Below are 6,571 nucleotides of genomic sequence, written 5' to 3' on the forward strand. Positions count from 1 at the left end.
TGACTTATCACTGAACTTTGGTGTAAAGGGGGATGAAGAGACTGGAGGTATAATAACAATTAATGGATGGTTAACATTGAAAAATGAAAAATTCAAGTGACAACCCACGAAAACTCATGCTAGCACAAGTCTGCTGGTCTTCAAAATGTCACAAGATTACTTGGCCCTTTTTATTCCAAAGCAGGTGAATGGGTGAGCAGTCTCTTTTGGGAAAATGTTGCAGAATATTTGTGGTATCTTAGTAGTAGCACTTTTATACAGGATTATATAGATATTAGAGGAGCAAACAAGCATGCAGACAGTCAGTGCTAATTCCAACACAGCTTCCACATCCTGGAACGGCAAATACTTTCCTTCTTTTCAGAGATCAGTCAGCATTTCTGTCTGACTAGAGAACAATAGTTTCAATTTGTCCTGGCTAATTGGTGTGACTCACATTTCAGATACTTGGAGTAGTACCAACATGTTAGTTGTTCATTGTTCCCTTTTATCAGCTCTGAGTCTCCAAATTTGCCTTCTTCCAGGTTGGCACCCTTCACATATTGTATGGTAGAAGTTGTGGTCCAACATATCTGAAAGTCAATAGTTTGAGGGAAGCTGATTGAAATCTAGTGATAAAACCATTGCTGCAGTTTACATAAGAGCATAGTGTGGTTTACAGCAACACTGGGCATTTCCAGACAGTGCCAAAACACAGGACAAAGAAAAGGGTTTATAAAATTTGGGACCTCAGAGGGAGTCCAAACACAGACCTGTCAGTCCCACTGTATAGTCCCCCACCATCCTCATAGCTGTTTTAAAAAAAACAGATTAAGAGAGAGGGCAGGCGGGGACATGTGGAAATTTGTTATTTGTTTTTTTAAGGTACGCATATGAGGTCCAGCGCATAACAGAGCAAAGTTATGGGGTAAAAAACTTCCCTCAGATCTCTGACTTCCCCAATTGTTAATTCAAACTCTGTTTAACATTACAAGGTGTAAAAGACAGAATTTGAGAGAGTTGTATTTGCTTTCCACTTGTGCTTCCCTGAGCACCTGTGTTTCCATTTGACAGTTAATCAGCTGTTTCGAGCTTTTCATAAAATCACATGCTCTGGAGGAGTCCACACAGGGGGGAGAGAAGAAAGCATGTATTTTCAATGCCTTCTGGGATCCACAGGCATGGAAAGATTTGTGTTTCTCAGGAAGAATCGGGTTTAAAGGGCACTTTTTAAACATGTGTTTTCCAGCCCTTAACCCAATTCCTCCTGATTCCTCCCACACTTTGGCTAAACACTGTTTACCCCTTCCCCCTTTTATCACACTTTGTCTCGGGTTTTAATGCATGTTTAGAAGGGCCCACAGATTGTCAGGCCAGGAGGAAAAAATTAATATTCTTTGTGTTCTCTTTAATATTTATGCATTCTACTCAACAGCACATAGACTGAAAATTATGGATTTAGCATAAGGCCCCCATTCCCTTTTATCTGCTTTATTAAACACACACACAGTAAATTGAAAGATCTTTAGAATAAAACAAGTCAGACATTGGCACATTGCATTCCTCTCTCATCTCCTTTCCCCCTATGGTTTGTCATCTGCTGTTTACAATCTATTTATCCTTCAAAATAAAAAGTCATAGTCTAAAATAAGTACAGTGTGAATGAGACATGAAACAATGATATTAGATGACTTGGCATTCTGTCTTAATACTACAGCCAGCCCGAAACAGACTGTCACTACAGAGTCATCAAAATTATCCCTAAGAGCACCTTTTATACTGTTGCTCTGATGCACACACAACACAAATCCATTTATTTTCATATCTTTTCTTTGTGGTAGATTTAAGATATTTTTATGCAGCAGTGGTTAGGACGGATGGTTTATGAATTAAAGAGGAGCATAAATCATGGCAGGATTTTATTTACATCATTTCTGAACCTGTCTCAATGGGAATTTCAGATTCTTATACAGAGTATGCTGCATTTTGTAGAACACAAATGTGTGGAAAGAGGGTTTGAAGAACCTTTGTATTGGAGGAGAGCACTGAAAGAAAAATGTATCCTTTGAAATATATCCTCATTTATTTTCTGCCTGTAATAGAAGGCTGCTAATCATGTTTCTATGGCCATCTTTCTCCAAATGAGGCCCTCCAGATGTGTTAGACTACAATTCTCAACATCCACAGTCAGTATCAGCCATGCTGACTGCAGAGGATGGAGCTCTAGTCCAATACTTTTGGCAGCTGCTAACTTGGAAAAGACTACCATAAAGAGAAGGAAGAAATGCACAGAAAACTCCCTGCCACACCCTTAGTAGAAAGAAGAAGTTGGTTGCTTCCTCATCAGTTGTGGATATGCTTTTAGAACCTGCTATATTTTACAAAACCAAACTCTAATTAATTCACTCCCTCTGAAGTGGTTTCTCTTTTTACAGTAGCAGAAGTAACTCACTTTGTTCTGATATGCATACCAAAATATCCTTACTTTTAAGCTTTGAATACCTGGCCACATAATGAGAAGACAGGAAAGCTTAGAGAAGACAATGAGGCTGGCGGAAATGGAAGGAAAAAGGAAGGGGGGCCGACCAAGGGCAAGATGGATGGATGATATCCTTGAAGTGACTGGCTTGACTCTGAAGGAGCTGGGGGTGGTGATGGCTGACAAGGAGCTCTGGTGTGGGCTGGTCCATGAGGCCACTAAGAGTCGGAAGCGACTGAATGAATAAATAACAACAACCTGTATAGTGATCTCCTTCTCCTCCGCTTCTTCGATAGTGGTGTTGAATTGATAGTGGTGTTGACTCTGGAAACTATAGTTCTGCTCCCCAATCTGCCATGAAAACCCACTCTCATTCCCAGAAAACCATGTGAAACCTTATGGTCACCTTGAGTTGAAAATGACATACAACAACAGCAATGCCTCAGTTAATGAAGTAAATAGGTTCCTGGGCATTGCATCTATAACAGAAACAGTTAGTAGAAATAAAGCGGAAGGAATGGGGATGGTTTCTACACCACAATAAACAAGAACATGTCAACATGTTTCAGCAATTCTTTTATTCATGATAATATGTGTGTGAAATTAAACAACCTGGTCAGATAGGCTTCCCAGAAGTGGGGGGGGGGGGGGGGGAGAGACTTATAGAAATCACTTGAAAGCATCTTCCAAAAAGGGTCCAGCAACTTTTTCCTTTCAAATTGATTCCATTTCAGTAACCAAATATACGGAATTGTGTGTGAGTGTCTTTTTTAACATGATGGGAGTCGCCGGTAAGTCAGACTTAAATGCATTCATGATTTTGTGTGTGTTTTGTTTTGTTTTGTTTTGCTCTTCATGCATGCGGAGTAAGGGATTCTGGAGAGTAAAAGATTCTGGATATAGTGCTGTTAACTTGGCCTTTCACTCCAAGTTCAGTTTAAGAATACATGAGAATAAAAAGCAGAAATCTGAAGGATGTTTGTCCAGTGTTGACATTAGAGCAGTGGACAAAGCAGGCACATAGTTCATTGGCTCATTGTCTTCCTCACTAAATGATGATTTTCCATTGTACCAGGGACTAATACCACATTTGTGCCACTTTATTGTATCAACTTAGTTTCTTAGAGATGTGCCACAGACAGATAGCTAATTCATGGTTCATGAATTAGCATCAGTTTGCAGAGAACCACTTTGAATAGTATAGCTTTACAGCCTAAAATATTTATAATAGCATGAGTTCTCATGGACTATAGTCCATTTCATCAGCCTATTATTGTTTTTGTGTCAGCAGAGCATTCTTTGCATCTTCCTCTTTAGCATTCATCCACACAACAAGATATGGAGAAAGGGGTGTCTGCTTACAGTACAACTGATTCCTCTTGGCAGCATTTCTTTCCTTTTCTTCATGTGCATTTCATCAATACCAAATTCTTAAGGATTTTGTTTTTCTAGCAACCCATTTACCAAGCAAAATCATTAGTAGTAAAGTTGAGTTTCCCCCTCTATCCTTCCTCCAGCCCTACAAGCCCCTTCTTTCATCCCAGTATTTAATGAAGGAAAGAAGCATCTATTCTTTACACCCAATGGTTGGATGATGATATCTGCAGCCAATTTCTAGCTCCACAGAGCGGAACGGTTGCTATTTAGCTTCGCAAAGAGCATTGGAAACTCTGCTCCCCAAAGGTTACATTCACATTCAGCAGACAATTGGAGGCACTCGACTCCTTTCACTCTGAGAACTGCTTGTTTAATATATCTGAAAAGATGGGTGCACGTCCTTACCCGGCCTACACTTGCAACACTGCTGGAGCTCCGGGAACAGAGCCTAGCCTCTCTAAGTGCTGCTTTCATCCTCCACCTCGGTCACAAATCCATCTTAGAGATGTGAAATTGTGTAAATGGATGAGAAATTCAGCCTGTGCGAGCCTTTACTGCTGGAATAAGCACAATGTGGCGGTAACATGCAGCACTGCAAAACAATCTTTCATCCCTAAGTTAATGCATGGCCTAATCTATTCTGGTAGGCATTATTAAGTGGTCCAGGCTTTATCATTTAATTAGTTTGCCTGCTTTAGTGGGGGTTGCATTCATAGGATAACAAAGCTGTAGCCAATCCATATTATCCACTTCTCACATGTGAATGGTGATATGGGAATTCCAGCTCTCACATGATAACTATGCTTATTTGGAGGTGTTTTATGCATACGAATCCTAGGAAAGCATGGATATAAGCCATTCATAAGGTTGGATCCAGATGTAGTTAGATTTGGAGGAGACCTACTGCAACTATTTTGATATATATATAGTGTTTAATGTTTTAATGACAGAAATGGTTTAATTGTTTTTATTGTTATATCTATATTTTAATATATTCACATTGTTTTTATTTGCATGGATTTATGTTTATTGTTAGATTCCTTGAGTCCCTATATCAGAAAATTGGTGGGATGAAAATGAAGCAACTATTTTTTATTGTGTCAAAAGAGACTTGAGAACATACTGCAAGTCACTTCTGGTGTGAGAGAATTGGCTGTTTACAGAGAGGTTGCCCAGGGGATGCCCGGATGTGTTACCATCCTGCTGGGAGGCTTCTCTCATGTCCCTGCAAGCTAGAGCTGACAGATGGGTGCTCACCCCATCTCATGGATTGGAACCGGTAATGTTCAGGTCAGCAGTCCAACCTTCAGGTCAGCAATCCAGCTGGAACAAGGGTTTAACCCATTGCGCCACCGTGGCAACTGATATATTAAGCCACCAGTGGGATTCTGAAAACCATAATGTAAAAAACATCTTTTCAAGCTTTGAAAATCCCACATTTATACAAACTGGCTCAATTTTTTTGCAATTTTGAAGTGATTTCATTTCCCTGCCTTTAAAAGCCTATGAGCCATCTAATAAAGAATAATGGTAAAAACTGCCTGTCAGGCGTATAATAAGTTGGTGACTGTACATATTTAAATCTCTTGGTCTCTGCCCTTCTTTAACTCTTTCTGGTTCAAACCTTCTCTTACAAAAAAAATACTGAAATTGTGAAAAACCACAATTATTCATAGACAATTAGTAAAATGGGCAGGATTGCTTTATTTCAATTATCAGTTTATGCAGATGTGTGTGTACATTTGAGGAGCAAAATAACCACTATTTCCAGATAGAGCAGTGTCCCTCTCAGTTAATGTCAGAAATTAAGACATATTTTTTGTTTACTGCGCTGGGTCCCTAAAGAAATGCAAATCCTGTAGATTTTTTTTAATGGGTTTTCCCCTCTCCCAAAAGAGAGCCACAAGAGCCTTCTATTTCTGGGTTTTTGATGTCTAGAAGATACCGTTGGTAATACTTCATTATGAAAATCCTCCTGTAGTCTATCAGAATTCATCTTTATACAAACAGAGAGAAGGACTTGTTTTACCAAAAGCAGAAATCCTCATTGTGTTTCTTGTACTGGCAAGCAAGTCACGAGTGCCGTTGGCAGCATGTAAGCCTCTTGATACTCGATTTGCATGTATGCAGCTGTTTTCTTTTTCACCTAGAAGCATGCCCTTGGTTACGATATTGCTGGATGGAATCCCCGCCCGCATAACCACTGTCCTACAAGCTGCAGCTGTGCTCTGTAATGAATGTTAAGTGCTAGGCTGCAGAAACCAGCCGTGTGCAGCATGGCTCTTGTAGCAGGTGTGGTTGCAGCAATCCACCCACTAAAGATGATCAGTTTTTCCCCAACTTTCATCAGAAGGATGACCATTGAGATAAACCTACCAAGCTGGAACAGTCCTACAGGGACAAAAGCAAAGGAGATGAAAGCCTGATTTAGAGTTCCTGTTCTGTTTATTTTTTACTTTAATAGTGGTGCTGTGTGTTTACCCTGTAATAGCAGGGGTTAGCAGCTGCTATTTGCTCTCTGTGTCGGCTTTAACGCATACTGCAGTGCACAGCATAAATAGCTTGTGTTGTTATTCTCCTAGAGTGTGATATAATAAACAGTCTTTGATTTGCCAGAAAAGAGACAGAGACGTTATCAAATTGCTCTCTTTCCATTCTTTCAGAGGACACACTGGATGGGCTATCATTTGCCATCCCCCAAAAAGAGTCAACTGGGTCAGGAGGTTGAGACCTATG

The sequence above is a fragment of the Anolis sagrei genome, chromosome 4, assembly GCF_037176765.1.
Source record: "Anolis sagrei isolate rAnoSag1 chromosome 4, rAnoSag1.mat, whole genome shotgun sequence".
Lineage (NCBI taxonomy): Eukaryota > Metazoa > Chordata > Lepidosauria > Squamata > Dactyloidae > Anolis > Anolis sagrei.